We start from the raw sequence: 20,691 nt of genomic DNA on the forward strand, positions 1-20,691 counted from the left end.
CTAGGCTGACGTAGCCGTAGCCGGTACATCACCAAAGAACATTCGGCATTCCTCAGTTTTGAATTATATCTTCGCTAAAAATTTATTTCTTTCCTCCTCAATGTGTGCAAAAAACAAATCCTGGAGTGCTCAGTATTAGCAAAGGAATTATTTAGATTTGAATATGCGTGAAAATAAAATATATATAATAGCCTGGCAAACGAATAAAGTTAACATCCTTAATTTCCAATGTCCCTTATTATTATATGTTAGTTTGTCCCTTATTTTTTATTAAACCTTAATCAGCCTCCGAGATAACCATTTCAAGGTGACTGATCACGAACTGGATGAGACATGTTCACAGACGCAATTTCACTGATCACGTGTGTCGACCCTACAGCTGCTACGGTGCGCTGACAACCCTGGGGTCAACTGCCACCTTGTAGACTTTCTGCGAAAAAGTAAAGTATTTCGCAGTTAATTTCGTTAGGGCGGCGGTAGGCTTGAGTTGCGCTAACTTCACTCTGCCCGGTGATGGCGCTCCCTTAAAAAGTTCCCTAACCGAGGCTTAACGTCCGCATCAGCCCAGGAAGAATAATTTAATCGTCCTCTAATTGAATGTTCGGTATAATTGGAGTGGAAATAACAGCTCATCGGCTAATGAGACCAGAGAAAAGCGATCTAGTAATTGACTCTTTTCTTTGCAGTTCCTCCCTCTAGTTCCTTCTGACTATTGCAATCTATTTAGAACCGACAAGGAACTTAGCCTTGCAGGCATGGCGCTATTCCTTTGCATGCTGCACGCCACAAAGCAGCGGCTGCAGCGAGGATTTACTGTCGATGGTTCCTTGTTTCATTCAAAATCTTTGAATGCGCGTAAATTCAGCGCCATGCAGCGTTCCTAACAAATTATGTGCTCAAACCGGGCAAATTCCTCGGCCCAATTAACGCCTGTAATGCGGTCCAGCCTGCCATTCTATGCCAGGCTGGTAAAGGCGGATTAAACATCAGATGGTCCCTTGGAATAAAAATTAGTATTAGATTATAATATACAGGTTTATACTAAATAATGGACATAACTCAATAAATTCGTATTTATTCAGGTATTAATTCATGATGAATAATTTACATAGCAATGGATAGATGAAGATTTATATTTTTTTACATATAGATAACTGTTCAATATGCTCCCCTTGTGCTGCACGGCAAAATCTAAACGGACGTAAACAGAGTTGCTTGAAGAGGCGGGACGTAAACAGAGTTGCTTGTAGAGGCGGGACCTAAACAGAGTTGCTGGTAGAGGCGGGATGTAAACAGAGTTGCTGGTAGAGGCGGGACGTAAATAGAGTTGCTGGTAGAGGCGGGACGTAAACAGAGTTGCTGGTAGAGGCAGGACGTAAACAGAGTTGCTGGTAGAGGCAGGACGTAAACAGAGTTGCTGGTAGAGGCGGGACGTAAACAGAGTTGCTGGTAGAGGCAGGACGTAAACAGAGTTGCTGGTAGAGGCGGCACGTAAACAGAGTTGCTGGTAGAGGCGGGATGTAAACAGAGTTACTGGTAGAGGCGGGACGTAAACAGCTTCCTTGACGTAATCCCATAAGAAATAGTCACACGGCTGATCTAAAGAACTAAATCACTGCTGCATTTCACTCTGTAAAGGCAGGTCCAGACTCAACGTTTTGCACAACCTTTTGTCTCCACAGTTGAAGATAAAACGTTGAGTCTAGACTGGAAGACTTCACAGTTGCAGCGATAACTGAGCTAGAGGGCAAAGTTTTCCTTGAACTGTGCAGACGGTCAGTTGGCGCATGTGGACGGTAGCACCGTTTTCCAATGTATTTTGTTCCTCGTTTTCGATTCGTCAGGCGGCCATGGCTGACTTTCGGCACTGTTCTCGAGAATTTTTCACAGAATTTATTCAATTTACACGTTGAGTGTGGCACGACTAAACAATGTGTTGCAGGGTATTTTTTCCGCCCAAATTCCGCAATTTAGTTTTGTATTTGAGTGTGCTGGCTAATAATTATGATGGTGGTACTTCCCTATCATAAAGCTTGATAAAAGTGAAAAAATTAAATAAAAATTTAATTTTGCACCGGAGCCTGCAAATTTGCTTGTACATATTGAATAATAGGCTTTTTTGTCCGCGGACTTGGCCATTTATAGGCCATCGTTGAACCTTAATTGTTGGCGTCGTGCCGTACTCGACGTGTTATATGAAAGTTTTCATGCAATTGGCGTGCCAAATCTAGGAGCACAGTGACAGGGATAAAAAGGGGAGGCCAATGAGTGTTTGGTGAAAAATACAAGGAAATGTAACCGCAAACAGAGAAATGGTTGTAAAAATAAATTCCAGGAGAACTGTTTACCGTGAAATGGTGATATTGTGATTCTTATATAAGAATCTTCTTCAATTATATACGGTGTACTAATTCCAATAAATAAGTATTTATACTTCGTGTCTATGACCATTATCAAATGACCATTATTGGATTAATGACCATTATCATTAATCCAATATGGGAAGAGTGCTGCCTTTCAGAAGCCACTTTCGCGACCACCCGGAACGCACAGTACTTCTGAGACGTTTTCATCTTTTCTTTTAGCAATGCACAATACCAAAATGGACCACAGCAGTGCCTCCTCTATGGCGATATCAAACAAAACTGAGCGAAATGTACAGATTTTTCTACCCGGCATGGACGCTCTAAAAATTGCTACCTTTTCACTCCGTCTTTTGACGGCTCAGTTCAAACTATATGGTCTGGACCGGCCTTAACAGAAGATATGCTTTCTCGTGTATGGCGGTTTAGATGTTTTCCGTGCAGCACGAAGGGGGCATATTGAACATTTATACATATTTAAAAAAATTAGTATAGTTTGGCAGGATTTGTTCCTTTAGGCAGTTTTCATAAAAGACCAGAGAATTTGTTTTATTGACGATTTTCTTATTAATTTTTTCAACATATCGAACAATATTTTTCGTTTGCACAGGTAAATCGAAAATCAGGGTGCCGATGGAAATTTTTATTTCGTTAACGACGTTTACAATGTTTCTGTCATTCATTATCAAGTTAAACGGCGCATTGAGTGACGAAATTTGGCTCGAAATATGTACAAAATCATGTAAATAGGATCCTACTAAAAAAGAATTGGGTAGAAATTATGCCTGGTCACGGAAACCTGAAGCTGAACAAAATTCTAAATACCAAAAATTACTTCGAAAACAGTCTCAAGGTTCTGACAAATCCAGTAGCTTGTAGGTTGATGGCTGGGGTCCTTTAACTGAGCTAGAGGGCAAAATTTTCCTTGAACTGTGCAGACGGTCAGTTGGCGCATGTGGAAGGTAGCACAGTTTTCCAGTGTATTTTGTTCCTCATTTTTGATTCGTCAGGCGTCCAAGGCTGACTTGGCACCGTTCTCGAGAATTTTTCACAGAATTTATTGCATTAGCACGTTGAGTGCGACACACCCACCGGTGGGTTGCAGGGTATTTTTTCTAGACGAATTCCGCAATTTAGTTTTTTATTTGCGTGTGCCGACTAATATTTATGATGGTGGTACTTCCCTGTCATATAACTTTATAAAGGCACGAAAATAAAATAATAATTTAATTTTGCTTCGGAGCCTGCAAATTTGCTTGTACATATTGAATAATAGACTTTTCTGTTCGCGGACTTGGCCATTTTTAGGCCATCTGGGTACTGGTTGCAAATGGATGTAAAAAATAAATTTCTGGAGAACTGTTTACCGTATAATGGTGATAATGTGATTCTTATATAAGAATCTTCTTCGATTATATGCGGTGTACTAATTCCAATAAATAAGTATATATACTGCGTGTCTATGTCCATTATCAAATAGTTCCGTAAATCATTAGGTTCATCACGTAATTCACTCATTAATCCAATATGTGAAAAATGCTGCCTTTTAGGAAGCCTCTTTCGCAACCACCCTGAACGCCCAGTACTTCTGCGACGTTTCGGTCTTTTCTTTTAGCAATGCACAATACCAAAATGGACCACAAGCAGTGCCTCCTTCAGGGCGATATGAAACAAAACTGAGCGAAATGTACAGATTTTTTTACACGGCGTGGACGCTTTAAAAATTGCAACCTTTTCACTCCGTCTTATGGCTGTGCAGTTCAAACCGTATAGTCTGGACAGGCCTTAACAGAAAATATGCTTTCTCGTGTATATGGGACAAGTTTGGCTACCGTTTAGACGTTTGGCGTGCAGCACAAGGGGACATATTGAGCATTTTTAAATATAAAAAAATGTAATCTTTCTCTTTCCATTGGCGTATAAATTATTCATTTCGAATCCTAGCTTGAATGAATGCGAATTTAGTAATCTCGTAAATTAATAATGTATTTAATCCGGACACTTGAAGAATGCGGAAATTTTTGAGCAAGAAAAGTACTCGTCTGAATATAAGAAATATATGTTAACACATCCAAACCTAAGTGGATATTCTTAAATATTAATTTGAAGTTTAGGAGATTCAGGAAAAAGATATTGATCATAGACCACTACGAGAAGAAAGCCGTAGAAGTACGAGAATATTTATTATTTGTAGCAAACAACAGGCGTGGCCACAGAGCGCTTAGTTATCACTGCAGTAACAGCAGCTGTAGATATACAGCAGTTGCAACTGCATCAGCTGCAGCTACACAGCAGTTGCCACTGCAGTAACAGCAGCTGCAGCTACACAGCAGTTGCCACTGCAGCAACAGCAGCTGCAGCTATACAGCAGTTGCCACTACAGCAACAGCAGCTGCAGCTATACAGCAGTTGCCACTGCAGTAACAGCAGCTGCAGCTATACAGCAGTTGTCACTGCAGCAGCTGCAGCTATACAGCAGTTGCCACTGCAGTAACAGCAGTCGCAGCTATATAACAGTTACCATTGAATGCATTAGCCAGCAGCTGTGAGCTCTCAAGGCTCTTCAAATTAATGGAAGAACTTACAGAGTTTCATCCCCGACTTAATAGATTCCCGCGCTCAGTTCCCGGCCCAAAAGTCTTTCAAATTTACTTTGTTGGATAAGACGCAGAAGACTGCAGGAGGAGAACTGGTCGAACGGCGCAGCGGCGCTTCATTTCTTTCAGCTCGCTGAATTAAGTCATGGAACTTTAATAAACATCGCATCGGTATACTTTATTGAGAATATATTGAATTGAAGTTGTTGTTGTTATCCGTTTTGAGGTGACTGGTGTTGCTCTCAACAGGGCACTTGTTGCACCTGGATTAATCAAAATATCTTCAACAGTTTTCCATTAGGTCAGGGTGATGTCACAGGAAAATATTGCTGATCTTTCAGAGGCTGTTTAGGCGTCCTGTACTCTTGATGTACGCAACTGTGGCTTTACTATTGCAAATTGGGCACTTCGTGAGAAGTCTCCTCCACCCAGCAGGTCACGGACTGTAAGATGATCTATACCATAGGTGGCCACCGCATTTTCCAGCTGCCGCCGAGCTTCCCGATGCAATCCACAGATGAGAAGGTAGTGCTCAATTGTATCTTCCACGTTGCAGTTGCCACACATTGGAGAGGGTGACATACCAAAGCGAAATAAATATGCTCCAAGGCCTACATGGCCCAGGCGGAGTCGGGCCAGGACTACCGCAGCTTCATGGCGATATCAAACAAATCAGAGCGAAATGTACAGATTTTTCTACACGGCGTGAACGCTCTAAAAATTGCTACCTTTTCACTCCGTCTTATGGCTAAGCAGATCAAACCGTATGGTCTGGACCGGCCTTAACAGAAGATATGCTTTCTCGCGTGTGGGACGAATTTGGCTACCGTTTATATGTTTGCCGTGCAGCAAAAGAGGGGCATATTGAGCATTTATAAATATTTTTAAACAATTTAGTTTTTCTCTTGCCATTTGTGTATAAATTATTCATTTAGAATCCAAGCTTGATTAAATGCGAAGTTATTAAACTCGTAAATTACTAATTTATTTAATCCGGGAATGTGAAGAAAGCGGGAGGTTTTGAGCAAAAAAAGTATTCATCTGGATATAAGAAATATATGTTAACACATCCAGACATAAGTGGATATTCGTAAATATTAATTTGAAGTTTAGGAGATTCAGGAAAAAGATATTGATCATAGACCACTACGAGAAAAAAGCCGTAGAAGCACGAGAATATTTATTATTTGTAGCAAACAACAGGCGTGGCCACAGAGTGCGTAGTTATCACTGCAGTAACAGCAGCTGTAGTCCCTGTAGATATACAGCAGTTGCCACTGCAGTGACAGCGGCTGCAGCTATACAACAGTGGCCACTGCAATAACATCAGATTCAGCTATACAGCGTTGCCACTGCAGTAACAGCAGCCGCAGCTATACAGCAGTTGCCACTGCAGCAGCTGCAACTATATAACAGTTATCATTGAATGCATTAGTCAGCAGCTGTGAGCTCTCAAGGCTCTTCAAATTAATGGAAGAACTTACAGGGTTTCATCCCCGACTTAGGAGATTCCCGCGCTCAGTTCCCGGCCCAAAAGTCTTTCAAATTTACTTTGTTGGATAAGACGCAGAAGACTGCAGGAGGAGAACAGGTCGAACGGCGCAGCGGCGCTTCATTTCTTTCAGCTCGCTGAATTAAGTCATGTAACTTTAATACACTTCGCCTGCTGTTTGCTTTATTGAGGATATATTTAATTGAAGTGTAAATGCCAGTAACTCATTTAACGAAACATTTAATTGAATTATTAAAACCTGTAACTTGTAATTAAAATTCATTTGTTGAGGTATTGCCATTGCACAGTTGCATATGGAACATAGAGGGTTCATTATGAAGAGTGTTTGATGGCTAGCAGTGGGCAGGGTGGGCAGGGTGGCCCACTGGTTTTAGTTCAGAGTACCAGGAGTGGAGGATTGAGTTGCGTGTTCGAGACCGCTGTGGACATTCAGTGATATTAAGAATTGCGGCAGTCCTTCGGCCTAATAAACGCTGAAAACGCTATTTATTATCATTGTCATAGCAACTAACAACAATTCGTTTATGCAACTTCCTGCCATTACAAAAATTGTATGCTAATGAATGAGCATTGAAATCTTCCTTACAGCGTGGGAGACTGTATATGAGGTCGACTGTATTTATGGTATACTGAATATACGGTTGACTGTATACTGGAGACTGTATATATACGGTAGAATGTATATACGGTAGAACGTATATACGGAATACTGTATATACGGTAGACCGTAAATATGGTAGACTATATACGGAAGACTATACAATTTTTACCAATCAGTCTCAGTCTATCAAGTGCATTTGTGTTCAGGTGCCGCTTATCAGTTCAGCGCTGGGACGCTGAGTCGATCAGACGGAAGTTAGTAATATCGAATGTTATTTCAAATTATCAATTATTTAACAGCAATTGATTTTTACGTCAGGTAAGTCGCGGCGCTTGTTTATTAAGTCTGAAATATTGAAACGTTGTCTTCCAGTCTGATGCGTTGAATCTGTGTGTCCAGGAAGTAGGAACGAGCACTTAAAATCCTATTGACGAGTTCTTAAATAGTTTTTATTCCCGCCATTATTCTCGAAGATCTGTAGATTACATTTTGTATAAGAGAGAACATTCCTCGCTCGGTGAGAGCAGCAAACGAGTTATGATTGAACAAAAATCAAACATTTCATGAGCGAATGTAATTAGCCAGAGCGCTGTAACTATAATGCAAGACTGCAAGTAGCCAGAGCGCTGTAACTATAATGCAAGTAGCCAGAGCGCTGTAACTATAATGCAAGTAGCCAGAGCGCTGTAACTATAATGCAAGTAGCAAGAGCCATGTAACTATAATGTAAGTAGCCAGAGACATGTAACTATAATGTAAGTAGCAAGAGCCCTGTAACTATAATGTAAGTAGACAGAGACATGTAACTATAATGTAAGTAGCCAGGCCCTGTATCTATTGTTCAACTATACTAAATTGAATAATTTTGATGACTAATAATGTTACTTATCCGAAAAAATGTAGCCCAGTAAAATATTCCAGTTTCTGAGGTTATCGGTCTTTCAAAAGGTGATTTACAAGGAAGTGCTGCTGGCATTGATTGGATACAATATAATGGTATCTATGCTTATGTTCAGAATGATGGTTTATTTACATGAATTCCCTAACTGCACACGGACAACACTGAGTTGCATTCTTGTGCGAGACGTTTAGTTGCAAAAAAAACATTAATTGTCTTTTGAATAAATTGAATTTTATTGCTGCTAAGAAACTTCAGCCTGTGCAAATGCGTACCTGACATAATTAAAATCACAATGAGGATAGTTTCATCCACTAGTAGATATTTTATGAAGTTATTCTTAGAAATTTCTCGCAGCCTAGCTCTTTTAAATGAGGAAAATCTAAAAAAAAAACTTTTTCAGTTCAACTGGAATTTCACCTGCGTTAAAGTTTTTCTCTTTCACGTGATATAGTAGGAATTGTAAACTTTTTTTTGCATGCACAGCAAACATTCATCGCAGACATTTGAATACACTTCAACGATAAAACCCCTTCATTGCGCGAGCATTACTTATCACAATCGTTGTTGCGCTGTATGTATACCCGTCACCAGAGGGAGCAAAATAGTTCCCGCTGATGACGGGCTATACAAGCAAATGAGATGCACCAAAGGCGTTACAGAAAATTATACATTCACATTTCGAGAAGCTTCTGCTATCGGTGAATTTTTATAGAAGTGAAAAAGAAATTATTTTGTTACTCTTAGAAGACAGTAAATGTTTGAAAAGTTTTATTGTTACTGTTAGGTGACGTAATGGTTCACATCCGCTGACGGACAAGACAGGCAAATACGCAATTACACGTACCATGGAAATGCGAGGCGTCGTGGGGCGTGACTTTGATCTTGCAGTGCAATTCTGGCCCATGAGTTGCGCCTCCGGCTCAGAGACTCGCCGCTTCAGCGCAAATTACTTGCAAGCAAACATGTCTGTTTGCTGCCCTTACTTCAGGGCAAACTTAGCCCACGAGAGGGGCACGGTATAGAAGCCCGGCTGGTGTGGGAATTTGAGACCAACGAATTTGGCACAAATTAACGTGACGTTTTGATGCACTTGTATGAACGTAAGATATAAATACATATGCACGTTTAGACGCAAAAAACATGTAAATAAAATTAATAGATTAATTAATTAGAATGATTAATTAAAACATATAAATTTCAAATTCTCAACTTGAATACATTCCTCATGTGCCTGCTATTAAAAATGAAAGCATGGATTCACCGCGGGGTTTTTCTCCCAAATGCACCGGTTTATGTGTGGTTCTGCTTATTTCAAGTGCACGGGCATCTGATTTTAAATTGTCAAATATCAGGATCTGCGTTGCAAATGTGGCAATGCAGTGTTATGTTATGATATCATATAACAGGAATCAGATAATTGTGGTCACCGACACACTGAAACGCTGGCATTTCAGTGGAAACTAAATTTAAAAAAAATTATATTATCGGATGGTTCCACTACCGCATATGTCAAACGAACTGTTTGAAACAGAATGATGTTTAAAGTCATTGCTCGTGTGTTAAATTATTTATTCTCTAACATCTGTTGCATTGCTGCGTAGGCAGGTTCTCTTATAGATTTTATTAAAACAAATGACTGTTAAGTGTGACGTAGCTGTTCTGAGTGCATTACATGTTATATATTATAAAATATTGTTATATATAGAATATCAGTATATAGAATATTATTATTGAGAGCATCAAAAATTCCTATGTATTTTTTAGATCAGTAACCGTTAACTTTCAATCAATGTAGATTTTGTAACCATGTTGAACCCATGCATGGTGCGATCTTTGATGGACGGCACGCCCCGTAAAATACTAAATATTTTGTCTCGACCAAAAATCTTTATCAGAGTTATAATTTGTGGACATTCAATTACTGTATTGCAGTCCACTATTGTACGATAATTACCACACTAACACTGTTTTAAGCCTTGGGCTTAGGTGAATTTTTCGACACTCAGATTTCGAAGAGTTTTATTGACGAGTCTTGTGAAACCATAGTTTCTGCAGAGACGGGAAATGGTATGAGGTTGGGAATGGTAGCTTTCTACTACAAATATGGACACAAGAAAAACAAATTAAAAGAAAAATTAATTCCAAGTAAACCATGGAAATTTCACATCAAATTAATAATAAACAACTAATAAATTGCAGCACAAAGTCAACTCACCGCAATATTTCACCACTAAGCAAGTATGAACTGCAAGTGAATATAACTTGCAGGTAAACTTCGGCGCACGGCTGAAGGTCTGAACTAAATGATCACGTGACGCGTACATGTGGAATTGCGATTACAAACACAATCGGTGGCTTTGAAAAAATTATCTAAAGGTATATTACAAGAAAAAATTGTTTGCAAAGTTTACAGCAATTTCAAATTAAAATCTTAATGTTGAATCGTGGTAACACGTGCATCATGATTCTGAAGTATTTTTTTCTAATTTGAATGTTTGCACTACGATCGCAAATCATCTATAATATGAATATTTCCTGAACAGCCCAATCATTGCTCCTATTGTACATCAGTTAACACGAGATCCACATTACGAATGAATATTAAACTCAATTTATGCCGCATTGAATTAACTCTTTGTAAGTATCACTTTTTTAATTTAGTGTCACATCGGTAATGAACAATATAACTTTTATGCTAAAATTTCTTGAATATTTTCTTTACACATGCTATACAACGTTAAATTGTTTCTCATACAAAGCAACCTTTTTATCTCCATTTTCTATCTGAATTTTTTTTCTGAAATTATGTACCTTCAACATGAAGATTTAATTTGTTCGGATTTTTCTAGTTAGATGGCACCTCCTATTGACCGATGAAAACTGTCTTGTACAATATCTGGGACCCCGCATCTCAACAAGATTTAATAAAGTTGATAAACGTTTTGATAAATGGTGATAATAATTTACGAGCCTTCCTATGAATTTTCTGCTCCAGTTCCTTGTGTCGAGTGCACACGCACTTCTCCGGATTTACGACACGGATGACGCACTCTAATACAAAAGAGGTCTCACTTCATTTTTCCCCGATACATATTTTCCAGCTCACAACGACGGAGCACCGAGTCCGGGCTGAAATTTCTGTAGGTGAGTTTGTTATAAATTTTCAGGAAGCATGTGCGCTCGATATCTTTGTGATGTTTCTGCATTGGCTTCCATAAAACAGATGGCAGGGCTCGTATAAGGCACTTGATCGTTCGAGCGCCCTTCCTAAATCTTTCTCGATTTCTCAGATTTACCATCTCTGGTCCGAGTGTCGTTAAAAGAAGATGGCCGACTTCCCGATAAGAATTAAGCGTCGAGCAGCGATGGTTTATGGCTGCAGTCCCATCTTTCTCTTCTCCTCAGTCACACGCTGGATGTTACGAAATCTGACAGCTCGGGTCAGAGATGGTAAGGGAGTAAAGTTTATTTTCCCTCGGTCGGATATTTTTTATTGATCAGAATTAATTTAAATTCGGAGATGTAGACGGGTTAAGACTAACTGGGCTGCGAGAACGTTTATTGGAACGTGAAACCCACGGACCAACGAGCGACGTGCCAGCTCTGCTGCCATTTAGCGTCAGCAGTTTCCTTCAGTTCGGCCAAATAAAAATTCAAAATGTCAACTAAAACCATACATATTTGTTTCGTAATAACAAGAAAGTACATTCGTTTGCCATATCTATTTAAATTATAATATGACAAAGCTTAATTAGTCATACTCCTCAATTATCAATTATTGATCAAGGTAAGTTAAGATCGGTTATCAATTCAAATTATATGTAGGGCGTAGCTCTTCTTATTGTAGCTATGCCAGCCTTGGAAAAAATCATGGTCCAGAGTCGCACGAAACTGTGGGGCTGCGGACCCTGGCGTCTCGTGTGAGGCTGTGGACAAACGGCCGATGATGGAGGATGCTGCGTAGAAGACTCAGGAGGTCATACACGAACATGAAGAACTTTGCACCCCATCACTATAATCCACATGTGGCGAAGAATCGGCACCCAAAATCCCGTCATGTCCTCCTAGAGTTGACAGAAGAAAAATCAACGGCCACAGAACGGCACTACTCATGGGAATCTCAAAACCGCAAGCCCGCAATATTTTGAAATCATTTCGAGAGGTGCAAGGCAATTTATGTAATTCAAAAGTAAAGGAGTACTGCATTTTATGTTAATCGAAAATGATTATTTCAAGGCTTGTTTTAGTTTTGGATACTAACAAATCAAATGAATTCTCAACTTTAAATTGTAGCGGTCACCTAAAATCTATAATATTTTCAAAATCATTACAGTGTACAGTCTATGGCATTTCATGGTTGGCGCTTCAATGTAAGGAATAAAAAACGCTATCAAAAACAATAAATCGATGGGTATGGACTATATAGAGACGCGTTTTTATAATGCCGCACGGAAGTTCCCGTTTGCGCAGTCATGTCCATGAGCCACATTTGAATTGAAAAAAATATCTCACAAGTGCAAGCCCGCAATATTTTGAAATAATTTCGAGAGGTGCAAGGCAATTTATGTAATTAAAATGTAAAGGAGTACTGCATTTTATGGTAATCGAAAATTATTATATCTAGGCTTGTTTCAGTTTTGGATACTAACAAATTAGATGAATTCTCAACCTTAAATGAAAGCGGTCACCTAAAAACTATAATATTTTCAATAGTATTAGAGTGTACAGTCCATGGCATTTCATGGTTGGCGCATCTATGTAAAGATTAAAAAATATAACTTAGTACTCACTGCAGTGAGTGACAGAGAGCGCATTTTCTCGTCGACGAAAACGTGAAGTCACGGACGGACAGACAGACGGATAGACGGACAGACGGACATGACGAGCACAATAAGGCATTTTTTCCATAAATGAAAAAATGCGCTAAAAACGCAACCAAAAACAATGAATTAATCAATGTGTTATCGATGTGGTATGGACTACATAGAGACGCGTTTTTCTAATGCCGCACGGAAGTTCCCGTTTGAGCAGTCATGTCCATGACCAAGGAGCCAAAGTTGAATTGAAAAGCATGCGATTTTTTATATGTTTTACAGTTGTTAATCATCTGATTTGAATTTTCCTAATCAGGCAAACACTCAGAGCTGAATAATTATGGATCCTTTGATGGTGATACATCAAAGAAAAAGGTAATGAATCCAGGCAGGCTATTTCTGGATCAGACTTTCTTCTCATGTATCGCCAGCAGTCATCATCAATAAATGAACAGTAAATAAATAAATATAAATAAAATAAATAAATGATCAGTAAAAATCTCTCTTTAACAGTCTGAAACGATACTGTTATTTCCTTTTTAATCTGAGTCACAATTGTCCCTGTTTTCAAACTACCCTCTTGAGTGCAAGTTGCTCAAACTTCTACAATGCTTCAGATTTTAATGTCAGCCAACACGCCTTGCAGAGTTTCAAGCCCAAACAACTCTCGAGATTTAGCGAGTTATGCCATCACTGGACTAAATTAAAGGAATACAATACATTAGAGCATGATCTGCGTCACATTATTTACTTATAAGATTATACTTTTAAGTTGTTTTTTTATAATTTTACAGTTGTATCTTACCCGAAAGATGTTTCACATACGCATTTTATGTTTGATGCATGTAGGAAGGAGCCTTACGCGCTGCTCAGTTGAATTTTTCGAGGTGATTGTTCTGGTGGGGAGCCTATAACATTTGACCTGGATGAATATATGTCTGATGTTAGTAAAGTAGTCCTGCAGTTGCTGCTGCAGGAGTCGGAGTTTGGTCGAAAGAATAATACTTCGGGTCCAAAAATTGTTTTTAGGTCAGCTGGATCAAGGTGGAATTTCATAAACAAATGAAGAAGTCCACTAGATTTCAAAGCAAACAAAATTTTCCGCACCCTCCAAAGAGAAACAAAATAAACACACCTTTATCATCACACGTTATGAAATTTAATCAAATCTTGCATAATTAAGTGAAACGGAATGAATATAAAGACCGATAACAGAACAAACGTATGACAAACGTAGAATACTGTTACACGCGAAAGATATTCATACGAATGTAGACAAATTGACAACAAATTCCATTCTTCAATGTGCCAAAAGCTTACCCGTCACTTCAACAATAATCCTATAACCGCACGTTAGACTGTCCATTGTTCAATTAAAAAAAGATACAACAACAGCAGGAACCCTGTGCACTGACCGTGTTCAACGTTAAAAGAATGAATGAGAATAATTATGAAGCATACAACAAGTCACCAGCGTAAACCCAGGACAACAAAAGAATACAGAGCTGCGCAGGTGCATGATGACCGCCTCGATCATTTGTGATATTGCTAAAAAATTCGACCGCTTCAACGTGGGCAAGTTTTGTTGAGAACTATCACGCATGCACCTGAGTGCTCTTCAAATCACTCCTCAGTTGGAGCGAAATTTTTGGGGAAATTTCCTTTCTGATTTTGATTTTTTTATGTGGACACCTGCCAAATGAATCCCCTTCAAAGGATTTTCTTCTAAGAATTGCCTAAACGTCATCTAAAATCGGAAAAAACGGTAACTGCATCGTAGTTTAGACTTTGCGCAGAATTTTTTGAAGTAAACCTGGGTTATTAAGGTGATACTGCTTAATAAATATTTATTAGTCTACTATAAAACAGTGAATAAAATGAGGTTTAGTCAATTTATGCTAAGATGTTCTCTGGCCTCATAAGCGTATCATAGCGGCGCCTATAGTCTCAACCCTCCTCTCCTCTTATACAGAGACCTGGACCTAGCTTGATCGGAGGATGATGCGAGCGCATTTGTGCCTGTAGGTTGCAGTAGGTTATGTAATTGCACACAATTGTTGTTTTGAAATGTTACATTTATTTCATCTTTATTTTCTTCAACTCCCATCCATAAATATTCAGTTTGTCAGACTCCCATGTTAACTTCGCCACTTGCCTGATAATATTTATCTACCTGATGACAGGCATTCGTTGACTAAGTGCGTGAAAGAGAAGTAGTACACTTCTCTCATAGAGCTTACCTTGATACGGGTGGATATATAAGAGTTATATTAGAATTAGAGGTATAAAGCTAAGACTTGTACCGTTAGGTCGGGGTAACTTTAACGCGAGTTACATATGGCGGCGGACTTTACTTCAATTACTAGGGCCTTACTAAGGTTCCCAGCCCTTTTATAGATTAATGACTTCAATGACTGGTCTTGATCTCGTGTTCCTCAGGTCTAGTGATTTTCCAACAATCTCTAACACGTCTAGTGAATATTACGTCTTAAATGCAGACTGACATGATGATCTAATTTTAGAATACAATTATAATGAATAGAATGAGACGCCTGATTGACACCGGACAAGTTTCAGACTGAGATATTATTATTCTATTTTACTACTAATACCCATTATGGCTGGTTTTTAGCACATCCACAAAGATAATAGGTGAAGTGTTCATTAACAAATATTTTTTCGGCTGTATCACCTCAATTATCCTGGCTGACTTTTCAAAATTCATCACCAAAGTCAAAACACGCTGAAATTCACATTGTTTGCAATTTTTAGGGGCTGTGGGGGAGCTCTTCAACTTGTTTATTTTAAAAATCCTCTGAAGTGCATTCCTCCAGCAGGTTAAATCCTTTATCGCAAGCGTTGACATGGCGGTGGACTGTCAATTGTCGCACTGACATGGCGGTGGACTGTCAATTGTTGCGCTGACATGGCGGGGGATTGTCAATTGCCGCGCTGACATGGCGGTGGACTGTCAATTGTCGCGCTGACATGGCGGTGGACTGTCAATTGTTGCACTGACATGGCGGTGGACTGTCAATTGTTGCACTAACATGGCGGTGGACTGTCAATTGTCATTTATGTTATATCACTAGTGAAAAAATGTTTTGGCAAATAAATCGCTTGGTAGTGTCAAAACTTCATCAGGCACATTTCATTTGATCTTCTCGGCTCAAAACGAATTGACTGCACGAAAGATCGTCACAAACAGTCCTCTCAAAACAATATATCCTTATAACGACCCAAGTAACGACCTCTTAAAGCGATTACCCGACCCTTTATAACGACCCCTTATAACGATACTCGCACGTCTAGTGAATATCTAAAACGCTTCCTACACTTTTTGGAAGCTTCCTACACTTTTACACTTTTTTTTCTTACACTGGATGAAGCTGTCATTCTATGACAGCTTCATCCAGTCAACATTGCACAGTCTTAATTCCACAGTAACTGTTCATTCGTGTGACCAGTTTTACGGCGTAGGAGAGCCCCCTAGAGTGACATTCATCTGGAATGAAGTCCGGAACAGCTCATAAATTCATCAGTATCCACGCTTGTCTCTGGACGCCTCGGGCGGTTCTGAGGATTTATTATCGCGAATTTCTGCATGAATTTGCAATTCAAGATTCGGGCTCTAGGATTTGCACTGTATTCAGAAGCAGGCATTACGTGCTGAGGTCTGCATTATGCTGCCGTAGGGCGATTATGCGGGCAATCATAGGCGCTCCCCACGATCGCCGTACGAGTGCAACGCTCGTCCATCATTAATCGTTCAGCAATATTGGAACAATAAATCATGTGTAGTGTCTCTATCATTGATCTATCAATGCTTTAACTGAAAGCTAGGAGACGTTATTGACTCTCTCAATGCTCTGACTGAAAGTTAGGAGACATCACAAACTTTCTCAATGCTCTGACTTAGAGTTAGGAGACGTCACAAACTCTCTCAATGCTCCGACTGAAAGTTAGGAGACGTCACAAACTTTCTCAATGCTCTGACTGAAAGTAAGGAGACGTCACAAACTCTCTCAATGCTCTGACTGAGAGTTAGGAGACGTCACAAACTCTCTCAATGCTCTGACTAAAAGTTAGGAGACGACACAAACTCTCTCAATGCTCTGCTCTGACTGAAAGTTAGGAGACGTCACAAACTCTCTCAATGCTCTGACTGAAAGTTAGGAGACGTCACAAACTCTCTCAATGCTCTGACTGAAATTTAGGAGACGTCACAAACTTTCTCAATGCTCTGACTGAAAGTTAGGAGACATCACAAACTTTCTCAATGCTCTGACTGAAAGTTAGGAGACATCACAAACTTTCTCAATGCTCTGACTGAAAATAAGGAGACGTCACTAATTCTCTCAATACTTAGGTTGAAAGTTAGCAGTTGTACCACACTTTCTCTACGTTCTGATTAAATGCAAGGAGACGCCACAAACACAATGGTTTAACTGAACCAACTCGTCAGACCAAACAAATTCATGAACCAGCCTGGCAGACCTGGAACTGTTTGGCAAGTTTATCATAAAAATTCGCAGATATACTCTGACCGAGTCTCGTGGTCTTGGTGGATCAAATTCCTTCATTTTGTTCACAGATGCTTCATCGACCTAAGTGTTTTGATTTAATAGTAAAAGGAGCGTCCATTCGTTACTGATGTCAAGCGAGTCTGTAGAATGGTGTTCGAATTGAGCCGGCACTCACCGTTATCTGAAAAAATTCTAGCGAGACTCGCATTTCAAGGTAATTTTTTATAAAGACACCACTTCTAAAGTTAAAGTTTCAGATTCAATCAGGCTCTTCGCCACAAATCAAAATGAGAAGTCCATTCTCGAGTGCGACTTTTGGAAGGAAGAAGGCGACCACTGTTTGCTGCACAGTTTGGCAATGACGTCATGCATAAAATAATCATAATAATATGCGGTTAAAAATTAATTTTGAAAGACAACACTTCTAACGAATTCAGTGTCTTTGATGTTATACATGTAAAATGAATTTCTAGTTTTATTTTCAGGTATTACAAAAATTAATTAATTTTTTTTAATATATAAAAATTTTGTAAATTTTCGAAATTATTTATTGTGTTAACTGATTTATACATTGTCTCTACCTTTACACAAGTGTGCAAAATTTCAGGTCAATTGGACAGGTAGAAGTGAGTCAAATATCGATTATAATATTTGTAGCAGACAAAATTATTTTTGAATTTTTTTAATATAAAAAAATAAAATTTGTAAAGTTATTTATTTTGTCAGTTAATTCATGCATTGTCTCCAACTTTACGCAAGTGTGCAAAATTTCAGAACGATTGAACAGGTAGAAGTGTGTTAATGCCGGCATGCATATTGCGGGCATGAACTCGCAATCACTGCTTCAATTTTGCTTTGCTTAAGCGCCCGGCCTCCTCGCCGATTCTGACCAGAAACTGGCGCACAGAGCTGGGATCTAACCCGCGCCTCCCTGCTCTAATCTTAGTACTCTGAACTGTAACCACTGGGCCACCCTGCCCATTTATTCTTTCAACGAAACTATCTCTATTAGATCATAAAAATTTGAATGATTTTATTTTTATTTTTCATGTATTACTATCTCTGAGATACAAATGTATCAGCGTTCCTTCTGACACGAAGTTCCTTCAAGGCGAAATTAGGTTTATGGTCATTGAAAACATACATCACGTGCACTATATCTCATTTCGTTTGGAGGCCCATATAGTTTATTGACTACCAGTAAAATGTTGCCGTAGAAACATTTTAATTTTTCACGCAGAAATCAATGATCTTCACTGCGTCACCAAAGATCTCATGAAACGCGCTCAGGATGGAGGATATTCATGTGTGATGAAAGACCGAAGAATTCTGCAAGCCTGGAGCTTTCCAAGCCAGTCTTGATGTTATGGGGTTACGATGGAAGCGTCGTCTTCGTGCGGGCTAATGAGCCGCAGCGCTGCGATCAAGCCTCATATCTGCCACTGCCAGCGTCAGATATCGAGGAGAACCTAAAAATACTTCACTGATAGATTGAACTTTTAGATGCTCTGCAATACAAAAATATGTACTTCACTGATAGATTGAACTTTTTAAGGCAGGAGTTGCCACAAACTCTCTCAATTCTCTGACTGAAAGGCAGGAGTTGCCACAAACTCTCTCAATTCTCTGACTGAAAGGCAGGAGTTGTCACAAACTCTTTCAATTCTCTGACTGAAAGGCAGGAGTTGTCACAAATTCTGTGTCAATGCTCTGATTAAATGCAAGGAGACGTCACATACACAATGGTTTGACTGCACCCACTCGACAGGCCAAGTAAAGTCTTTCACCAGATCGGCAGACCTTGAATTGCTTGGCAAGTTTATCACAAAAATTCACAGATGAATACTGGCCGAGTCTCGTGCTCTTGGTGTATCAAATTCCTTCATTATGTTCACAGATGCTCCATCAACGTAATTGTTTTGATTTAATAGTAAAAGGAGCTTCCATTTGTTATTGATGCCAAGAGAGTCTGTAGAATGATTTTCGAATTTAGTCGGCACTCACCGTCACCTGAGACAATTCTGGTGGGACTCGCATTTCCAGGTAATTTTTTATAAAGACACCAGTTCTAAAATTAAAGTTTCACATTCAATCAAACTCCTCGCCACAAATCAAAAAGAGAAGTCCATTCTCGAGTGCGACTTTTGGAAGGAAGAAGACATGCTCGTGCTGCACAGTTTGACTGTGACGTCATGAATAAATCATAGACACTGAAGACTTCTTGAACTGCCAGGAAATGAATATCGTGTTGCATTTTATTCTTTAAACGAAACCATCTTAATTTTGTCATAATCATTTGCATGATTCTATTTTATTTTCATGAATTATTATCTCAGAGATAAATATGTGTTGGCGTTACTTCTGACATTAAGTTCCTTCCACGCAAAATAATGTTTCTGGTCATTAAGTACATATATCACGTGTACTTCTATTTCTCATTTCGTTTGGAGGCCAGTATAGCTTATTGACTACCAGTAAAATTTTACCGTAAAAGCATTTTAATTTTTTGCGAAGTAATCAATGATCTTCTTCACTACATCACCAAAGATCTCATGAAACGCGCTCAGGATGGAGGATATTCATGTGTCTGAAAGACCGAAGAATTCTGCAAGCCTGGAGCTTTCCAAGCCAGTCTTGATGTTATGGGGTTACGATGGAAGCGTCTTCGTGCGGGCTAATGAGCCGCAGCGCTGCGATCAAGCCTCATATCTGCCACTGCCAGCGCCAGATATCGAGGAGAACCTAAAAATACTTCACTGATAGATTGAACTTTTTGATGCTCTGCAATACAAAAATATATACTTCACTGATAGATTGAACTTTTTGATGCTCTGCAGAAACTGATTTTTCTGACGCTAAGTGAAAATAAGGATTTGTTCTTTAATGTGGAACAAATTTTATACTTGGCATGACGAGGAAACATCCATTGTGTTGTCACGGGTGTCATGTGATGACATGGTAATTTATTCGTGACAGTGAGTCGTACTGGAGACAAGTTCGGGCTGAACCTAACTACCACGTGCACCGATTCCGGCTCTCGGTCCACTAATCCGGCTCTCGGTGCACCCCTGCCGGCTCTCGGTGCACCCCTGCCGGCTCTCGGTGCCCGTTATTATAAGTTATTATTAACTACCGTAAGTTATTTTTCCCGATCAATTTGTAAATTAGGAGCGCGGCCATGAAAACTGATCTCGTGAGTAGTTAATGAGCTTAAAGAAAGTATTACCTGAGTGAGGCGGAGGGCTGTAAAAGTTCAGGTCCAGGAGAGAGGATAAGAGGACATATACCTTCACGGACGGTCGTTGCATCATGTTCTCTACACAACGTCATGTTACCCATACGACGTCATGTTCTCCATACAGCGTCATGTTCCCTA

The sequence above is a fragment of the Hyalella azteca genome, unplaced genomic scaffold (genome assembly GCF_000764305.2).
Source record: "Hyalella azteca isolate HAZT.00-mixed unplaced genomic scaffold, Hazt_2.0.2 contig16431, whole genome shotgun sequence".
Taxonomy (NCBI): domain Eukaryota; kingdom Metazoa; phylum Arthropoda; class Malacostraca; order Amphipoda; family Hyalellidae; genus Hyalella; species Hyalella azteca.